This window comes from Nothoprocta perdicaria, unplaced genomic scaffold (genome assembly GCF_003342845.1).
Source record: "Nothoprocta perdicaria isolate Ctin4 unplaced genomic scaffold, notPer1 scaffold_29, whole genome shotgun sequence".
NCBI lineage: Eukaryota > Metazoa > Chordata > Aves > Tinamiformes > Tinamidae > Nothoprocta > Nothoprocta perdicaria.
The window spans coordinates 2,714,281-2,736,168 of record NW_020455521.1 but is presented as its reverse complement, the minus strand read 5'-3'; the positions used below and the strand labels follow the sequence as shown (position 1 = coordinate 2,736,168).

General features: G+C 36.0%; 1 long non-coding RNA gene across 1 annotated transcript; it reads left to right on the top strand.

The window, feature by feature from the left end:
• Positions 1-229: 229 nt before the first annotated feature.
• Positions 230-21,764, top strand: LOC112949284. Its single transcript, XR_003249791.1, has 2 exons — positions 230-415; positions 20,076-21,764. It is a non-coding gene; the product is annotated as an uncharacterized LOC112949284 (long non-coding RNA).
• Positions 21,765-21,888: the final 124 nt, after the last annotated feature.

Here is a 21,888-nt window from a genome sequence, read left to right as displayed (position 1 = left end):
CCACAGTAGCATTTGTTTGCTTTAAGTGAGCAGCTCAAAACTCAGTCTGATAAACAATGTGCAGTGCAAGGGAATGATCAAAAACATATGAAGTTTTAATTAGTCTTAATGGACCTGAGTGGCATCACCTGCTCCCCCGCCCACACACTCTCTGCCCATTGGCTGGAGGCAGTATTTAAACTCAGGCCTGAGCCTTTAGTCCTGGTTTGAGCTATGGTGGAGCTGTGTTTGTCTCAGTTCTGTCTTCTGGCCTGGACCTTGGACCAAAGATGTAACCTTGTCTTCAGCCTACCTCCTACTGCTCCTCGCTGGATCTGCTGTTTGGACCCTGGACCTGGCCCATCCTCTTGCTGTGGATCCTGTTCAAGGGAGCCTGGCTGGGTCTGTGCAGCTCAGATGCTACAAGACTGTCCTGGTCAGTAAGGGGATACTCTGTGCTGGGGTCATCTACACCTTCAAGCTCATCTCCCCAGGTGCTATGGGGAAGCCCTGCCCCTCAATTTGAAGTTCTTGTGAATGCTCTAGATATTTTATGGAAGGCTGGGAATGTTCTTTGATTTTTCCAACAGAAGACTTTGGTCTTGCTATTTTGAGGCAGTTCTTGTACTAAAAGTTCTTACAATCTGACTTTCATAAATAATATTTTTTTCTTATGTTCAAAACAGGGCTCAAATTCTTTAATTTCAAGAAACTAATTTCCAAGTAGGTTGCTTTGACTCTTCTTTTTGTACAGTGACTGAATAAGATGATAAAACAGCAACTGCAAAAAAGCATGAAGAGCACATCACTTTAGAAGTCAAAAAGGAAGAACTTCACAGGTTTTGATAATGCAATATAAAAGACTTTTCCACTTTTTATACTAGGGGAGTGTTACATCAAAATTTTTTAAAATTAGCATAACACTAATTTGATCAGCTGAATCTATCTTTTTCTCAGTGTATTTTGCAGCTGTTATTGATGCTTCTATTAGTATTGTTTTGATCAGTAGTGTATTGAAGTTTTAGGGAAAGTTTTATATAATCATAGCTAGCCAAATCACTCCAGYTTTCTCTAAAGTTCTCAGGCCGTGAAAAAATTTCATTCCAGAGAAAATGATCATGTCTGCATAGGACAAATATTTCTATATATCTTTGAGACTTGTGACAGACTACAAAGGAAAAAGGGTTAGAAAAATATTTTCTGCAGTGCTAACTCTCTAGCAAATGAGTTGCCCTCTGAGGAGCTAACCTTTTGGACTGCCTACATATCAGCAGACTCTGCCTCATGGCATGGACAGCATTGAAGAGTGCCCAGATTAGATAACAGCTACGTGCAATTTCAGTATAAATGGACTCAAACTTGTAATCAAGGTCAGGATGTTGCCTACTACAATCAGGGGCTAAGCTTTGATAAAACTGTGTCTATAAGATACTTCTAGAGGTCATGAAGGACCCTTTCAATTACTTGGTCTACTAATAGGAAGGAATAGGAAGCCCTGTCAAACAGGACCTGTATCATTTCTGGATCCTTGGTAGGCTGGACATCTTGTCAGAGGAGATTCCTACTTTTAATTGGAAGAATAAGAATTGTGGGTATGAAAAACTTATGTCCCTGCTAATCCAGGCTCCAGACTCCTAGCCCTCCTGTGCTTTCTGAAGTACAGGCAATAGTACCAGAAAGCCTGGGAAGCGATATAGCTGTTTGCTCATATAATCCCCATTAGTAGGAAGGTTCTTGTGAACCTTCATCATTTAAGATGATTTAAAGAATCAGTCTGGGTATGAATATACTGCTCTTGACAATCATGACAACCAGGGAGGCAGAAAATGTTGCTGCTATTGCACTGATAAGTTTGAAGAACATCAGACTGATCAGTCTGCAAAACTGTTTTTGATGTTCAATTTCTTTTTTTCAGAGGCTTCAAAGTAGGAAAACTTTAATTTTGGGGCCTTTAAAGGGTTAATTTGAATGAAGCTATAAACAACCAAAAGTATCAGAGTTTTCTTTCAGGCTTCCTGCCAAAAAAGTCACCTGTGGCCTGAGATCAAGCAGAGCATAATTCTGGAGACAACAAAGGGCAAACTGAAATCACAGCTTACAATAGGAAATGGTTTGAGTTAGCACATTTTATTACATACTGTGTATAGTTGCAMGCACTGAAGTGTAGAAGTGTCAGTTTGGAGACATTTGGGAGTTATGCAAAAGGTAAAGTTTCAGTTTTGTGCTAAGATAGCCATTTGCATGTATATTCATCTTCAGAAAGATAATAGGAATGAGTAATGTTCAACTTTCCTTTTAAAGGATGACTATGTGCAACCTAGTTCCTTACACTGGACAAGAGGCTTTCTGTTTCAAATAATCATGGTAATAGAAATAAGCTTTATATGTTCTATCAAAATATACTGAAGAATATTTAAAGAACAATGCTGGGCATGGGGTTAGTTYGGTGTGCGCATATAGTCTTTCAGAGTTATTCACTAGACTTCTATCCAGAGTGGTTATAAAAACAATTYCTTAAAAAGGCTATTTTTCCACTGTTTCTAAGCTAGTGTAACAGAAAACACAGGTGATAAGGTGAGATCTGTAAGAGAACTGGTTCAAATGCCTTGATTCTGACTGAGCTCTGCAACTCAGAACTGGAGTTAAGACAGCTCTATAAATGATGCTGTCTGGTGTGCTTAAATGGGAATCACATTCCAGTCAGTATGAAGTTATGTACCAAGTCCCTAGGGAAAAATAAGATGCTCCCTTCAGTTTCCCTTTAACATTTGCTCTTTGCTTTCTGATGGTTTTTATATCTTGTTGTTAGTTGCTCCATACATTGTATGAGWTACCTGGGCTTTTTATCATGAGGCTTTGGGTTCCAGATGTGGGGTGAGTGTTTCCAGAAGCTCTTAGTTTCAATGATTTGGCATCTTGAGGGCTCTTGACGGACTTCAGTTGTATCAGGACAAAGACTTGAGAGTAGTTCTTACCTTCAAATACTGTGGTAGAGATAACCCCAAAGGGGTGCTATACTTCAAAGGAACCAGTTGAGTACAAAAATGTGTTGYGAGTTATTTCAATGTCAGCAACTGCTAAGAAAGAGCTCATTGGAGTCTAAAAAATTCTTCATAGACTTGGATGTGGATCAAGCTTGTATTGCTTGACATTTTTCCTATATAGTGTTCAGCTCTGATATGTTATATTTCTCATTCACTTGGAACAGAGAAATATATATTTTGGGGCACCAGCTCTCACTAGATTGGAAGAGGAATCATTTGCCTGGAAAGTGGCCAGTCTTTATAAAAACTTTATCTTTCTACATTTTGGAYGATGGATGCTGAAGAAGCATTTTGGCTGTGTTAACAGCTCTCCTATTACTTTTCCTTTCATTTCTGGGAAATGTCTCATGTAGCCTGCATGAGGCAAACCTTATAATCATAGCAGTCACTACAATTGCTCCTTCTCCCTGTATATTTTAGATCATAATCTGCAAAGCTACAGACTTATTTAAAGCTTAAAAATTATATTGAAATACTTAATTTCTACCATATATTGGTGTCATTGAACTATGTCCAGCAACAGGCTTAACTAAAGGCATCTGAAGTCTAGATGAACTTAGTATTAGCTTTCACTTTTGATGCATTTATGGATGAGTTTTTCTGATCTTAAGATTCAAATCTTAAAATTGTAGTCAGAAATACTACTAAAGAATAATCAGTGTGGAAGGGTAAAAAAGTTCTATCATAACAAAATAAAGCAATATATGAATGTAAGTTTTCTGGCAATCAGATATGCTGGCTTTATATTTCTCTGGGTGAACAATATCAAAAATTAGACATCATCTATGTCTAGCTAAAAAAAGATCAGTGTACTTAAACATTTTGTCATATAGAATGAAGTACAGGAAGTTTTCCTTTATATGCTCATCACTATTTTAATTTACCAAAATGTTACAGATTAAAAAAATTGTATTTGTCAGACATTATCTCCCTTGTGGTACTACTGAGATGAGACAAAAATCTGAATATTACCCAAGAGATTGCAGTTCTGAGTGAGAAGAACTCTACATTGCAAGGAGCAATTTACTATGGTACAGGYATTTTTCTTTAGCAGTTATTTATGTTTATAATATTCTTAAATATTAGATATGATTTAAGATACCCACTTTGTTTATCACAAATATCTTCAGTAGCTCAGACTAGTCAGTATGGATGTTGCTTCCTGTGATTTTTAACTTCTGCTTTTGACTAATTCTAACAGAATCAGTTATTTATGTGCACCTATACATTATTCTTTTGCAAACCTGGCAGGACAGTTTTTGAGGGAAATTTCTTGGGGCAATCCCTTCACTGGAGAGTGGAGACAAAAAGATCTATTAAATCTGCTGAAGTGAATGCTTCTGAATGACAAATTTAGGAGTTTGTTTCTATATGTATAGAGCATGTAAAGAGAAAAGACTGGTCTACTAGCAGAACAATGTGAATTACRCTGAGTAGAAGTAAGATTGAAATCAATGAGTAATGTAGACTAATTTCAGGTGAGGCAAGTGTAGGAGTGATGTGTTTTTAATCAGACAGTCTTTCTTGCACACATTCTCTTCCAGATTTGAAAAAGCAGCAGACCTGAAAGTTAAATACAAGGCAATGAGAAGTGCAAGGACTGTTAGCCTGGGAAGAGTGGGTTGAACTATATGAAAAGAAAAGATAATGCACTTATGCACTTAAGATGAGAGGAAATAAGATGATAGCTGAGTGCTCGACAGTGAGTTATCAATATTTTTGTGTGCTTCAKATGGCTGGTGCTCTTCTGTGGTGGGTGTAAGAGTTAAATGTAAAACTTCTCTAGCTGCAGATGCTTTTGCTTGTGACTTTAGACCTTTACCAACAAAAGCCTGYTTGACTAATCTCATACATATTGTATAAGAATGCAGACTAGAATGTTAAGATATGGAAGGATATATGCTTAGAATAAATACCATAATCTTTCAAAAAACAACCTGTGACCATTTACATTAATTATCCAGTGTCTAGAAATAACTTCAGTTTTACAGGATTAAAAGGAGAAAAAGATGTTCGAAATAGTATGCAATAACATGTAATGGCTTAATTTTGTATTCTGAGAAGCTATGACAAAGCTCCCRGTGGCTGTGTAGGATTAGATTCTAGGAGACCATCAGTGAGGGAACAGATACCATAAAATTCAGAAATGATCTCTAGATAGTTTTGTTACTATCTGCYCTTTCATAAGGTAAACATGTAGCAATCCTCAGATGTATGCTTTGCCTTTTTAAAGGATATGGGATTCATTTAAGAATTAAGGTTAAATCTTTAGACACTGCTATAAAATTATCTAAGAAGTTTTTTAATTAGTCCGAGCTTCAGACCTTTCACACTTACTATGATACTTCTTAGTTACTCGACCCATCTAGTGTCTGTTTTTAGAGGAGCATTTTGCACTTTGAATGTCTAAATGCTCTAATAAAAGTAGAAATTATAAACTGGGAAGACTGTTTTAACTTAATGCAGCTTTAGCAGTGTTCAGTCAAAAAGTGCTTCAGGGACTACAGGAAGCTCTAAACTCTTTAATGAACCATCATATTGGATTTACATTTTGTCTGTGCATGCAGATTGACATGAAAAACCTCACCACCATAAGAGAAAGATCAATTGATGAATATACATTTTATTACTAACAGGAAAATATTGATGTAAATGATTTATACTTCAGACAATAAGCAGATCTCATGAAGCAGTCAGTGTAAGTTGTGATTTGGGAACAGTCAATAAATTCAGGGAATGATATACATAAATTTATAAGGTCATAGAAAGTATGTTGTTGTACTAAGTGTAAATAATTAGTACTTTTAATTTTAGAACCAAAAGCAAAAACCATCTCAGATTGGGAAAAATCTTCTGTACCTTGTTTCTACAAGTTGTTGCATGGCAAAATGGTGCCTCTCACTCAGGCTGGGAGTTATCCTGTGCTTAAAGACGGTGGTACTATCATGTATTTTGAAAAGAAAACAGTTTTCCTCTGCCAGTCACAGTTTTTCACTCAGAATATCAGGGCCTTGCAAGGATGTTTCAGCCAAACCACATGATCTTGTCTGAAGAAAAGTGATAGGAATGATTAAAGCTGAAGGACTTTAGGTTTCCAGGTGCTAATCAGATACAGTTGAACAGTGGTTGCGCTGGCCAGATGAACAGCTTCCACTAAGTATGGTATGGAACCAGTAACATTACATATCACTGCATTTCATAAAGGTAGAAAATAACCAAATATTTCAGAAAACAGCTGAAAGATCTTTGGGCCATTATTGTGGAACTGCCTACAGGTGGTAGCCCTCTAGAAAGAGGTAGAAGGAGGTGGTGGAGACATGGGCAGACCCTAGTTACAAGCCAAGAGCTCAACCAAGTAAGGCAGGACTTTACATCAACTTGTTTAACCTTTTTCTTGGAGGGGGTGGAGGGGAGTACTTCAGAAGCACATCTGAAAAATGGGTTTGTTCTCATGAAAATCAKTTTAAAAAGGCAATCAATCGCTCATTTCTTGAAAACAAAGCCTTATTAAAAAAAAATTTGCCTGAATTGCTTGACTATCTTAATTATTYGTTATTGACCTGAAGTGTATGCTTGTGGCCTTTTTGAAAAGGGAGTTTATTTTCCAATGATTTCAACTACAGTACTTTCTTTGTTTTTTAAGGCACCTATCTTCATGAATKGTTCTTCTGATCTAAGGGGATAATTCAGCAGAGATACTGCATATTTCTGGTAAATTGGTAAATACAAGTATATAGTTAAGCCAAAGACTTTGAGGACACTGGTGACAAATGCTTTCATCCTTTAGATTGCTAGGGAGGATTTGGCATAAATTCAACTTCATAGTCATTTGTCAGTGGTTTGCAAAGTGAGTACTGAGCTCTTCCAGTTCCTAGAGAGCAGGTAGCATTAAGCAGCCCTATTTGATGACACTGAAAGCCAGAGGAGTAGTGAAAGAAAAATGAGGTATCTTTCTCTTCTCCCTCAGAGTTTGTCCTGAGCAGATGCACTGTGACAGATGTGCAAGTTGGTGCTTGWAGTGTGACTGCCTGTGCAGCTGGAGTTTGGTGGGGAGCTCTGAAAAGTTGTCAACCTTGTATCTTTCCCAACACCTGAATCCCACTGCAGATATAATCCACTGATGAGGAAAATGTAAGGAAAAAGCTGAGTTCAGGAAAGAAAAAGGATAAGACAAAACCATTGTGAGCAGAAATGGCTGYGAAGCTTTGCTCTGTGCACATCTGTCCTGCTCACTTGATTCAGCTCTTAAGCAGAGCATTCTTCAGAAGACAATGCTGACTAGACTCCTAGTTAGGAAATGTTAGGTAATTGAAGAGATGGGATAATTGAACTCAGTATTCTTTATTTAATGTCCTAATATCAAGAAAGCAAAATATTACTGGCATATGCTAAGCCAATGTTGATGGAAGCTCAAGATTTAATGCAAAGGCCACTGCAGTTCTGAATTTGCTTTAGCCTGCTATCCAAAAGCTATTGGAAAAATAAGGACAGGCAAGAGATAGATAAACCTTTAAATTTACTGGTTGTCTGCAAACTTGTGCTGACATCTCATAAATTTCAACATTTCTTTCTTGTGGAATACAATGTTTGCTGAAATATGCCTCTGAGGATAATTGGTCAGGTTATCAGGACAGTCTAAGACATTGTTGAAACTGAATCCTTTCCCAAGTGAAATGGAGTGGTGTCTTTTGATTACAACCAAGCATGTATCAGGAGTGGATACCTACTTGCCTTAGCAAGAAGATTTACCRCAGCTGAAAAAATATTTGTCTTTTTTCAAAATAATGAATGTCGAGACTGCTGAAGCCATTCCAGATTTTCCAGTGTATCAAGTTGGTATGAGGATGAGTATGAAAAAAGGAGGTACTTGCTCTTAGGAAGTACCTTAGCACTACATGTGTTTCCTTGCCCGTTGTGRAACTGCAGCTCCAGTCATTGATCATGTTATGGGAGGTGTTCTCCCATTCACGGATGTAGACGAACAAGATTCTTGTAGATCTAAYGAATCTTTTTCTGGTGCTGCTTAAATCATTTCTCTCATTGCATTGACATATTTAGTCCTTTTATTATTGGTTATTTTTTAGACTACTTTAGTATACATATATAATGTTACGTGACTCAGGCAATGGTTTATAGAAATATCTTTTGATCTATGTCTATCCTTCCAGCTTGCTGCCTCTGCTTTGGAGCACAAGTGGTGCTCCATAAATATCTCATTTTARTAGTATCTAATCTATTACTTTACTAATACCACTTTAGCATGCGAATGGTAATATCAGTTTACTAATCCTTGGTCCTAAACCTATAAAAATTTTGCATGAGAACTCTATTCAGTTCAAATTCTGTTTCTTAGTCTTCTGCTACAAATCCTTTGCGAACAAAGTTATGCCTAAGTATTGGAAAAATATTTGAATACTGAAGCAACAGTTTCTTCTKCAGCTGTGTTCTTCTATTTATGTTTAATTTCCTATTGTATTCATTTTGAATCTGTCTTCTACCTAAAGATTGTTTCTCAAAACAGCTTATTTTATTTCATGTTCAAATGAATGTCTGTGCTCAAATGATTTACATTCAATCACAAGGGATAGATGGCTTTAAGCTTTCTTGAAAAGGCAAATGAAAGAAAAGTAAGAGAACTCATAGCAATTTTGGAAGAACAGGGAATTACTGTGTGTGTGATTGCTTAATATATTGTTTAGCAGATTTTGCAGTTTTCCTTTGTAGGGTGTTTGAATTTGTTCTAGCAGGAAATAACTTAAAATGCTGAAAAATGCTATGCACTTTTTAATTAAAACATTGGGCATGGATGAATACCTCAAGATGTTTTGAAACTAAACTTCTTAGTATATTTAGAAGGAAAGAATGACATGTCTAAGAATGAATTACTTCTGATGTGAAAACCCAAACTCTAAAAAACACATGTACAATACATATATTTTCTAAGTACGAAGTTCTGCTTTAACTGWACTCTTCAATTGAACTCTCTTTAATTCACCTTGGATCTTAAGTGCTATAGATATTCTTCTGGTGTAATGAGCCACCTTTAATTTGAAAATAAGATCAGGAAATCTTATTACCCTGTGAATTCAATATTCTATGGTAAATCCAAGAACAAAATGTTTTCCAGCAAAATGCCCCTTGGATTTCTCTTTGCCCAGTGTAAAGCAGATATGCATTCTGTTTACATCCTAGTACCTGGGGATGCAGAAAGCCAAGACTGCACTCAGACTGATTTTTTTCAGTGATGCTCCTGCAAGTACTTTGGTGGGAATATGGTCACTGATAAGATCTTTCTGTAGTTTTCTATTGATAATCCCCCTTAAAAAGGCTTTACAGTACACTAGTTTTCTGAGATAAGCTCAATAGTTAGAATACACATACATGCATGAATACCGARGGCAAAAACATTCGGCAACACTAATCCTCACTCAACATCAGATGATTTCATACTTTATTTTGAAAAGAGAAGCATTCATAACAATGTTTAAAATGAGATTTTAAAATTGATATTTTTCATCAGTCTTCTAATTCAGACCTACTAATTAGAAGTTCCATTAGAAATTACCTGTTACACCATATTGAAACACAAGCCATTTGGGTGATTTTAGGCCTATGAATMTATGATGGCTAAATATACAGCTCTCAGTGAAAAACATATTGTTGTTCTAAGGCAGAGATGTCAGTAATAAAAATATTAAAAAAATCACCAAAGTTTAGAAAATAGCCCTTAGTGTTTACATCCATCATCTCTTCTGCTGTAGGTCATAAATACTAATCCATTTTACTGCAATTTGATTTGATATAGTATGTTCTATTAAATATGTTATAATTACTTAAAATGACTGAACTGAGCTCTGTTTATTTAGATTTAGGAACTAATTTCTTTCCTGGGATCACTGTGCTCCATTCCTCTTCTGCATTCCATTTTAGATCTATTAAATTCATTTTTATCCTATCTGTTTCCAAAGCACTGAAAAATGAACAGAGGCACGGTAGATAGTGGATGAATAACTACTTTCTACARAGAAATTTACCTGGGGTATGCATGCAGTGAGAAGTGCAGAACCTAGCCCACTTGAGGCTTGACTCTAGTTTCACTGAAARTGAAGAGTTTTCAATGAGCTTAAAGCAAGTTGAGCGAGAACTAAAAATATCTGTTATAGTCTGTAATTTTCTGCAAGTGTTTTACTTTCTCTTAACAATTCAGTGCTGAGCTGTCCACCCATGCAATGGTGCAAGTATTCTTTGTATAAATGGAAGGGGGAGATAAATGGAAGAAGGTTAGAGAGAAGGACGTGTTATATGCTTTCCCCATTTAATTTCTTGGTTATTTTTCTTCCTCAAATGTTCTTTAGGATCTCATTCAATCCTGAAAAATTAAGACAGCTATAGAACTTCTCCCCCTTGTGACTATCACAGAATGGTTAAGTTTGGAAGGGACCTCTAGAGATCTAGTCCCCTGCTCAAGCAGGGACACAAACACAATGACTGTGATCCCTTTGTTTTTCTTTTTAATTGATATTAACTTTGTATGTCACATTGAGCTTGGTTTCCTCTTTGTCCTGAAGTTAACTTCATTTTGTTTCCTGACAATAGTGTTGTCCATAGTCACAAAACAGTGTCTAATGACGTCCATGGCTAGTGTAGAAGAAAGCTCAGGTAAGAACACAAATGGTCAGACTTTTTATCAGCCTTTTGGTAATATTCCTCTTTCAAGCCTTTACTGGTTTGAATCATCATTCAAAACTAGGTATGCTCAKATCTCTTATCTGTAATCACTAGATGAGCCTGTGACTTCAAAATACTTCTCATTTAATTCCACATTGGGTTTTTAAGTAACTCAAACTGTGTTCTAACTAATTCTTATGTGTTCTCTCTTTAACTGATTCAATAGCTATACAATGCCTTAGGAAGAGTCAATAACGAGTACAGCTTTGAMTATTCAGCTTTTTCAACAGTCTATACACGAGTTTGAACATTTGTAGCTGTGAAAGTAACTGCTGCCTGATAGCGTTATTGCTAAAAAGTCCCCAATTATTATTACTAAAATCCTATATCTCAGATTGTCAGTGTTTCCAATCCTACTGCAAACTTGCTGGCATGTACTGCAAAGCTGCAAGATGGAGGATCAATGGCAGCTTCAATGACATTTTGTGTAGACAGGAGTAAAATTTGTACAAACAATGAAAGGATTAAAATGCAAATGATGCATTTTCAAATGTGATTATCTAGACTTATGTTCTGTGGTTTTGGAACTGCTTAGATAATCCACAGATGAGGAAATGTTGGTAGGTTTCAGTAGCTCCTATTAGTTTTTCTATGTTTTTTCATGAGGGTCATCTGGCAGCCTTCATTTATAGAAAGTTTGCCTGTAAATATCTGCATATTTTGCTATTAGAAATAGTAGGTCTTCCATTCTAAAGAATTTCAATAGTCTTCAAGGTATGCACCAGCAACACTTTTTCATGACATGTTATGCTTTTGTGTCTAACTGCTACATATTTGCAAATTTATAGCACTTGATAAATGCTCACTCTTGAGCTGAAAGAAGAAAGAGTATATATGAAATATAAAAGAAAGATCAAGGGCAAATTCTTATTACTTTACAGAAAGTGCACTGACAGTGCCTTACTGTCCAGGCAGCACTGGGACCCTGGCATGTTAAGCTATTAGAAAGTAATTAGATTGGATGATCTACCATCTCTGTCTAAATTCTCCTGCCAATTTAATCTTGTAGGCGCAGAAAGGGGAGCTTCCCAATGTATTTGGTAAAAGTATAAAAGCACTGGAGAATACCTTTGAGCTAACCTTTTAAAAAATTGATCTTCTGTTTCTTGTTAAACTTGTGGRCATAAGTGTGACACTTGTATACCAGTAAGAGGTAAAGAGTGCACAAATCATTCACCCCTCCCGGGCATTTATCCAGTATATTTGAAAATAAGGCTTGTGTATTACACATAAGGTCAGTTGAAAAGAGGGAAGGATGTTAATACTTGAAAACTGTTATTTCTCTGGGTCAGAGGTCTCTGCTACTGTGTGTGTTTGCAYGGCTCACAGCATTTGGGAATGGATGCAATAGATAGGACCTATCTTCACATTTCACCAGCAAAATCATCCAAATATTAGAAATTTGAAATTAGAAAGTTCCCTCTCCATAACATTTAGGTGAAATATAAACCTCTGCTTATTATTTCAGCAAGAATTCCTTTGCTATGTCTGGAATGAAACAATACAGTTGCAAAGTCTAAAATATGTTTTTTGTCAGAACAAAAAAGTAAAATGTTATTTCTCTTCATAAAAAGAACTAAAAAAATTCACTATACTTACAAACTTTGAAGTTATAATGCAAGATTATATTACTGAATCAATATATAAAATGTGGTATCAAAATATTTTAAGGAAAGGAATAGCTTCTTAAGCCCTTTACTTCCTGCAAAAGGCATTGACAGCTTTGCAGACTGTTTAGTAATTCATTATGATCTCTGAACAGCAACAAATAACAACAAATCTTACCTATGAAAAACAATAGTCTTAAATAGCTGGAGCAATTGAGACAAGCTATGAATGGCAAAGAACCTGTAAGAATCTCAATTGCTATGTAGGATTTTATTCACATTTAGGATTTATAAACCTATCCACCAAGTTAAATCTTAAATTGCCATAGACAATTTATATTAATAGCCATGTGTACTTCCTGTTAAAGATTTCATTTAAATAGATATTGAAAGCAAAACTAAAGTACAGCATATTCAGGCAGCAAAGCTGTGTACTGAGTAGTTATGTGAAATGAATACCAATTTTCTCCTCAAGGTCTTGTTACATATAGATACAGCCATCAAAGTTTGGTGAGCAATATTGGACATTATACAGCTGGATAGCACCATCAGTCTTGTAAAATGGCCTTCATTAACTATTTATCTTTATATACCACTTCAGCWCTAAGATATAATAATTCATAGGCAGAATTTTTAGATACACAGAAATTTATGTAGAGTATTCCCAAGCTGCAGCCTCAATCTTCAGAGAAGTTGAGAAAATGGTATGCAATGGAGAAGAGAAAACACAGGAAGGTTTAAAAAAAAAAACTTAAATATGTTGGCAATGACTAAATTATCACAGARGTCTAAAATTACTTCCTCAAGCTAAAAGAATTACTTACCTTGTGTCAGATTTAAATTCCCAGAAGTAAAGCTTCCCTGGTGAAGGTATTGTGTTAATGGGCTTTTTCTTCTAGATGCTCTAGACAGTAGCCTGTAGTATATTAATGAGAGGAGCTGTTGCTTGGCAGGAGGATCACTTAAAGCTGTTGAGAAAGCAGGAAGCAAAGAGGCATAATATTGAACTTCTGGTCAATAAGTCCTTGGTAAGTAATCACATTCCCTGGAATATCAGTGGACATAGTGCAAGCATTTCTTTCTATTTCTTTGATGCTTCTAGAAAGTGAAGTATAGATGTTAATCTAAATCCATCAGTGATGTATGATGGGTCATATGTGAATCAGGCAGCACTTCACAATAACTGTGTTAACTCTATTAGTGTTGTCTTTTTTTACTTGGCAGCAGAAGCAGCTGCTTGACTTTTGATTTGAAAATGCTGCTGAAAATCTTGAAGTGTATTATGCTTTCCCTAGTCCTCATSTAGGAAAGTCCTTGGAGTTTTTCAGAGGCAAACTACTAAGGTACATGCTTTCAGTGGAAATGCTTTTCAAGTGCAAGGTGCATTTTTTAGCCAGCAAGTAAAATCTGCTGTTAAAACACTCAGCAGCAGCAGGCTTCACCTATGTAAAGGTTCTGGCCTCAGGTCCCTTCAAGCTTGACACATATTGCCATGGCTAAGCTATGGGGTACAGCAGGCTGTAAATGAGAACTGTGCTTACTTCACACAAACTCGAAATATATCTGTTCATATTCAGTAAACTGAAACTGAATAATTGGTGAGTAAACAAATTGGTAAAGATCAATTTAAAAAAAGGTGACTTGCACAGCCAGCACATCTCCAAGTGCATTGCTTCTCGCTACATTCACCAGTGTTTCCATCTTTAATCATTGTTATAGCCAGATATCTCCTTCATGTGCTGTTAATRATTTCTTCTATGATTTGCCAGTGGCAGGCTGGGGAACTACCCTGCTAGTAAGAGAAAGGATGCTCTTCCAGACGTACACTTGCATACGTTGTCTGCTATTCATTGACAAATCACTCTAAGCATTCTTTGCCTTTTTCTTCTGTTTAGAAAATTAGAAATTCAAAAATTTGTTCAGCTAATGAGTCAAGCAGACCATATTAAAGTAAAAGTCTGTATGTCAAAAGACCTGTAAGGATGCAAAGATGGAGATGAGAAATAAGCAGAGAAACATTGAAATTCACTCACATCTGTATTGTCTGCTGGCAGTAGTTTATATAATTATAGTTGGGAGAGAATCACTTTTCTGTTAYCCTGAATCTGCAAACATCTGTGTTGCACAATACTTGTATTTTCCCTTGAATATTTGTTTGTAGGATATATGAAGGCTCTTTGAATTAAATCCTTGTTTTCAGCCTCTTGGCTGTTTGCCTCCTTTCTCATTCCTTGTGTGGCACTCTTCTACTAATTTTAAGTGCGTCTGCTGAAAAAGGTTTCCGTTCCTATGGAGTTTGGGGGATATGATTACTTTTCTGGTCCTCTACGGTCTACACTGTTCCATGCCTGTATCTGGATGATAAACTCTTTGATTTAGCTAATTTGGAATTGGGATTGGCTTTTAGCTTAAACTGCAGGAGTGGCATAGGGATATTAGCTTTAGATACTTCAATATTAACTTCCTAGCTTGTTCTTTTCTCCAAGTATTAGTTTGGTATAAGAAATAGAAAGGTTATATTTTCTATACATTTTTCAGTATCTCTTCTATTTAYGTGCTAGAGTACATTAATATATTTGAGTTGCTAGGCAAAATTATCAGCAGACTTCAACAGTGAGATACTCATAAAAATATTACCTTAAAGCAGTTGTAATTTATGGCAGAAATATGAAGATTAATATATAAGTGATAAAGCAAGCTAGGCCTTTCATATAAGATATATAAAAGCAGTATAACTTAGTCACTATTTAGGTAAAAATAGCAAGGTATATTTAGTTGTGATATAATGGAAAAGATGAAAAAAACACTAACTTTTAAAGCATCTGGTAACTTTGTCCTGCAAACTATTTTTGATATCAGTGACATCTCTGCTGAAGATGTACACAAATGCATTATGAATTTGTACCATTTTGGTGTCTGGGGGAAAAAAAACACTTTGCATTACTTGTCACTCACTACACACTTTAGCAAGTTTGTATTGGTTGTGTTATATCACCCCTGAAGATTCAGACAAAAAGAAGGATTTTAGTGAGGTTTGTAAGATTCTAGTGAAGATAGAGCTCACTATTCTCGCAAAAAAAAAAGCTGCCTTTGACTTCAGGGCTCTATCTGCTTATTTAAAATATAATTCTATATGTATATTTACATATGCATACTTACATATGAGTATATAAATCCACATAGAGAAATTCAAGAAGAGCTACTTGTTTCTGCAACCATCTTTCTAGAGTCTGAGCAACAGCAATGTCAAAGGCAGCCTTCAGGTTGCAAGCCCATACTTCTAAAGTACTCTAAATTGCCTGAAAATTCATTCTGTTGCAGAAGGCTATTAAAATCTCAAGAATTTCAATATCCAAAGACCAGGCAGGCAGGAGGACTGGGGTCTGGTGGAATGAAATTTACTTGGGTATCCTGGTAGAGTGATGCATTTATTGTATTCTGCTGATCCTAATACTGGAACAGTGTTGAGTGTTACTCATTGTGGATCTTAAAATAATGAAAACTGTATTTTTTAAAAAGGAAGAATAATAACCAGAGGACATTTTTTGTCAGTTTGAGTGTATTTTTGATGTTTATCTTGTGTRCTTGGAGTTCCTGTGTCAGACATTTTGTATGCTAAAATAAACTGTGAGGAGGTGGATTATTAGCAAAAGAGCRAATAGAAATGGGATGTACCTGAGAAAGGCAGAAATTGGAGTTCTTTATCATTTCACACAAGATGCAGAATAATAAGGAATTTAAAGGCTTTAGAAAGTGTTCTATCTTGAAATATTCTCCTGCTTCTCGTTATTTTTCTAATAGCAAAAATATTGTTTAAAATCATTCATTCTTACACAATAATACTTTATTTTGTAGAGTGTTAATCTTTCCTTTGACATTCATATGTAATTAATATTGGAATTTCTTAGTGAATGATTGAGAAATCCTTTTAACAACATTCTGATAGTTTCCAATAACTAAAGTATGAAATCAGAAGTTAAAAATCTCAATGTTTTATCCCTTAACAGAGATGATGTTGGACAGCGTTATTTATCTTCTGTGACTTGCTTCAGTCCTTTACATTAGAATGAAATTATTTGTTACTAGCACATTCAGTTTTGTAACCTATTTTTTCCATTCTATAGTAGAAAGGTGCTGCTGTAAGCAAATCAAAGAGCAATACATTCTTATACATATTTCTGTGTTCTATTGAAACCAGAAAATAGATTACTACAAATAATCTATGCTGTTGCACACTTGCATTATGTAACTGTCATGGATCTAGTCTTTTTCTTACTGRCATAAGCATTTGTATCTTAGGCGCTCAAACTTTAATTTCAAAAAGGCTTGCAAAGATTTGCATTTAGGTAAAAAGCAGAGTGATGTTAGTGCTTTTGTCTTAGTACTGTAGTCCTTGAGAGGAATGGTTAGATTGTCATAGTTTGTCAAAATATATATTTAGCTAAAGCAGCAAATGAGGTCAACAATTAGCTATCTAGAAGGGGGTTCAGTGCAGGAGCCTAGCTGTCCTGAAAAGGTTATCGTAAAAAAAAAAAAAAAAATACAAACAGATCTTTGTATTAGCCTAATTTGCTGTAATACAGAACCAGCAGGAAAGGAAAGCCACAACATGATCACAGGAGGACAAGAGCCACCTGATCAGTGTAACAGCTGATCAGTAGTGCAATCATTTGGGTCATTACACATTCATTGCCCATATCCTATGCATGCTCTGCTAGATAAACCTCCTGTCTGGCAGGCAGGGTGGTGAGGRTAAATGGTCTGGTCTCTTGTGGTGTTGAAAGTGTCACTGGAGAATGTTTAAATGGTGTTGACAGAATAGKAGTATGACAAAAAGCACAGATTTGATCACCACAACTGTTTTTAAATYCTCAGTTTGCATAACAGCAAAAGGCTTTTCTGGTTCTTCCATCACCTGTAGGTAAAGCAGTATGGACAGTCCAAGGTGTCACCTACACCTTAATGCTTCACATCATTCATGAGTTTTTTTATCTTCAAGTACTCCCTGAAATAYTTCATGGTGTTGTAGATAATCTAGGTCCTTGACAAAAATCAGAGGGAGGCACATAATATAAAGGGATGAAAGAGAAGATGTCTTTAATGAGCACACATGGCGCTCTGTCATAGCAAATTACCCTGTGATACTCATGATTAATTGTGCTGCCACTTGTTGTATGGCAGTACAGAAATGCAAGCCAAATAAGCACAATGTGAACTTGTCTGCAAAATTAGTAAGCTTTTTATATTTATCACTGTCTGCCAGCTGTGACAATCCTTCATATGTGTGTTCTTGCCTGCGTTGTCCTGAATTAAAATGGATTGTGTAGAGCCCTGGTTCAGCACACGGCCAATGAGCCTATGCAAGCTGACAAGCCAGAAGGTGCTAGTAATTAAAATGAATTTGTGCCAATCTCTCTGGAAGTAGTTGTGATATTACTATGTTTTGGTCTCCCTTTTTTTAAAATATCTTGTCACCATGAGGTTAAGAATTTTCTTATACTTAGTGTATATTCTTCCAATTGAGATGTTTTTCCTTTTTTTTTTTTGTGGATGGTATTTAAGTAATGTACTTGTTTCCAGGTTACCAATGCATGGTATAATGCCAACAAAATTAAGTTACAGTAGCACAACTGAAATCCCAATCTAGATAGAACACAAATTCTTTATTGAAGTTAGAATATCAGTGATGGGTTAGGATTCCTGTTTAGCCCCAGGCATTCTGTTTACTGGATTTGTGGCATAATGTCTCAGATGATAAACTGTTTATATATATTAAGAGCTCACTGTAGGAAAAAGTAAAATAGTGTGTTGTGACATTTATTACTAGTTAACTTTCTGGTGATTTTTATTATGTTATWTTTTAGGCACAAGAAAAAGAAATAKCAACTTTTTCAAAGATTGATATATGTAGGCAAATTCAAAAATTATTCATCATAGCTTGTTATATTTTTGGAGTATTTGAAACTCATATAGCCTTTGAAGACTCAGTCTTTGATATTTACTGAGCTTTGTTTTCCCTGGGGTCCTACCGAGGGAAGGACAATTTAGTCAAAYTAAGTGCTTTTTAGAAATCTTCTTTCTAACATTAGGAAAGGCTGTAACCTCATACTTGGGAGTAGATGTTCATGTTTCTGATCTTCAACCCCAGACTAAATGTGCAGTCAATAGAAGTCAGCCTCACTAAGCAATTTTTCTACTCATGAAGAGCAGGTCAATAAGTGAAGATAATATTTCCAATGCTATATGCACTGCATGTCTATAACTGCAAGTTGTTCCATTTGCTTTTGCACGGTGTGTGCACAGATGTGGTTTGTACTGAGAATTTCTGATATTTTAAATTGACAGAGTCTTTGCTCCAGAACATTACACCTGGTCTCTACTAAAAGCTTCAGTACAAGCCTAAAGTTTCCCATGGGTTGCCTGGTGTAGGGTAAGGTTTTTAACTGTGTGCTTAGGAGAATAATATGATGCTATTGAAAGAATTGCATATTAACCATAAACAGGACAAAGTGGTCTGCACAATTATATTGCAAAGTTGCTTAGCACTGGATTCTGTGGACTAGAGTATCTCTCAGCAAGAAAGAATGCTCTAGAAGAGAAAACTTTCTATACTACTCCCTGTATACAATTTTAAAGAGTGGGTTTTTTTGCTCGGGTAGTTCATCCTAAAAATGTAGAGGAAGAAGTTTAGAAGGATTATGATTTAGAAGTTCCTCTCAGAAAAGATTTGTTTTCAAAACACCCGAATTTGGCATATGGAAGGAAATGCATTATTTAGCTTATTAGTGGAAGACATAGAAGAACCGTGTAAAAGCAGCAAATKAAAATTCAGGGTAAATACCTGGAAATGTAGTAGCTTCAATCTTTAACTTTTAATGAACTTCAGCAACCAGTAAAGGTACACAATGAAAATATTTAGTGTTGCTGGATTATCAGAGCTTTTTAATACCTCAGAAAGCAAATCCCTTTTCTATTACTGTTTTTTCTTTCTTAAAAATCCCTGAATTGTGATAAAATGTCTGCTTTTTACCTATGGATCACAATATTTATAAGCTTTGGAAGTATACCAGTGTTAATTCAAGTCCCTGTTGTTCTTGCTACAACTCTGAGCTGTCAGAGAAAAATGATGAACTCTCAGCATATAATAAATTGTGTTAGAAAAAAAATTCACTGATGCCAGTGGTCCATTACCAAGGGGAAACTGTGAAAAGAATGATTAACAAATCTCGACCTCTTTTGAGGCCAAGCCCTTTGCTGAATATTATCCCCGTATTACTCCCAAGACTTGAAAGTCACAGCCCAATGTTCAAAAAACAGCAGCCTATCTTGTATTTAAAAAATGGAACATGAGCATTTCYTTTCATTGCATGATGGAGAATTAAACTGCCTGTTTATACAATAATCCTGTAGTTAGAGTRCATCTCTAAAACCAGAATCAGGGCATACCTGACCCTAAATGTTGAAAATCAACAGCATCATTTTGGAAAGTACTCTACCTCCTTGACTGAAAGGCATTCAGGCTTGGGGGATAGAGCTGTTTGCTGTTGAAACTGTGATATTGCCAAAAGTTTGCTTTGGGCAGTAAAAATCCTCCAGGCGGATGCGTGAARATTTATTTGAAAGGAGGAGAGACGGGTTCTAGTAATTATGGTTGATCATTCATTTCACCCAATCACAGTTCATTATTAAATGCTAAAATTGTTTTTTTGTTGCAAAGGCTGGGAGGCAGACCTGGAGGAAGCCTCTAGTGCCAGGCTGCTGTCATACTCTGTCACTCCCACCCCATGGACCACACTCTTTTCTGCACTGTGGAGCAGCTGAGGGGAAGACTTCTCAAATGCATCAAGCCTGAAATGCTACTGGCTGTCTGGAGACATCTACAGAGTCTATCATTTCCAGAGGTAGTTGGCACTTGCCTGGGAGAATATTGAGTATATAACCAGATTGTATATAAAATTCTGGTTTGGATCTGTATGTTTCTTATGACTTTACTGCAGCCCAGTTGTGCCTTTAAAATGCTTTTCTTTGTGTTTTTAAATTTCTAAAAAGCACTCACAAAAATTAACCCTTATTTACCCTAAAACACTTAAGTTTATTTAATTCTCTAGCTACAAATGACCTCACACTTTTGGATTATGTTTTATCCTCCTACACAGTTACTATTCACATTTTCCTAAAACTGTATTGAATTGCTCTTGGGTACCTTCAAGGCTGAAATCCTATCACCCTTGCTCAGGTGGGTGACTCCTCAAGCTGCAAACTGTCCCATTAATTTCTGACTGCTTCCTCTGCTCAGACATCTCCTGAGTAAGGGAATCACAGTCTCTCTGCAAAATTCTCACACTGACAGCATTTAAGTCTGAGAAGTCCTGCCAGTAATCTTCCCCTTTTAAAAGGAAGGATTCTATGTCAGAGCCCAGAATAGAAGACCTACATTCTAATCACATTCTGTTGCAGGCCTTCTGGGTAGCTTCACTGGTTCAGTTATTACCAAGTGATTATTTTTTTGCCTTATATGTGAAAACTGTTTCTTCATGTGACTTAATATGATATATGTGACTTAAGATATTGGAATATGATATATGTAACTTAAGATATTGGAGTGATGARCATCAAAGGAACTTATTATAGAAAGAGGAATCCAGCTGCTGTGCTGCTCAGCTCTGTTGTCAAACCAGTGTATATGTCCACTTTTTGCTACTGCTTCAGAGAAACAATGCAGAAAGTCCTGTTACACAGTGCAGAGCCTTAGGCTGGGTCAGGCAGATGTAGTAAAACCTGATAACARAGAGAACTTTGACCCTGTCTTAAAATGTTTATTATACAGCACAGTAAGTTTCCTTGTAGCACCGAAGTTTGAATCAACCCTGTTAGACCTCACTTACCCCAGTGAGACTCCTTTGAATTAGCACACTTATATGTGAGACTGAAAAAAAGCATCTCAAAAATTAGCGTTGGGTGGCTTGRTATAGTAGAATCCATATTTAAATACTCAATAGAAAGGGCTAATTCCAGATGTGCTAAGCAATCTTCACTGTTTAGAAGGAAAGGAATTGGTGGTGGTCAGTAGGTATCAAAAGCGTTCTTTATTCAGGTGTCAARATATTTCTTTAGTATCTATTCATTATGACTAAAATACCTAAATATTGAAGCAATTAGGGATTATTTGGAGATAATAAGCATGAGAAACTAAACTCATGTAATATAAATATACTRTATTTGGAACAATCCCTAAGATGTTGATGTATTTTACCAAGCAGTCCCTGCCTTGTGTCTATTCTGTAGCAGCAGTATGAGSATAACTTCTCACAGAAAAGTTGTCTTTCTAGTTCTTTATAATTATCCTTTGTCAAATTTCTTGTGTTTATATTGATTAAAGTCTTTCAGTTTTGTCTGTAGCTGAAGCACATTGCTCATTTATAGAGTTTGACTTCATTCTGTCATTTCATTCTCATAAGCATATACTTAATGTTTGTTTATAAGGATGAAATGAATTCTATTACAACGCAGTCATCCACATAGCTATCAAA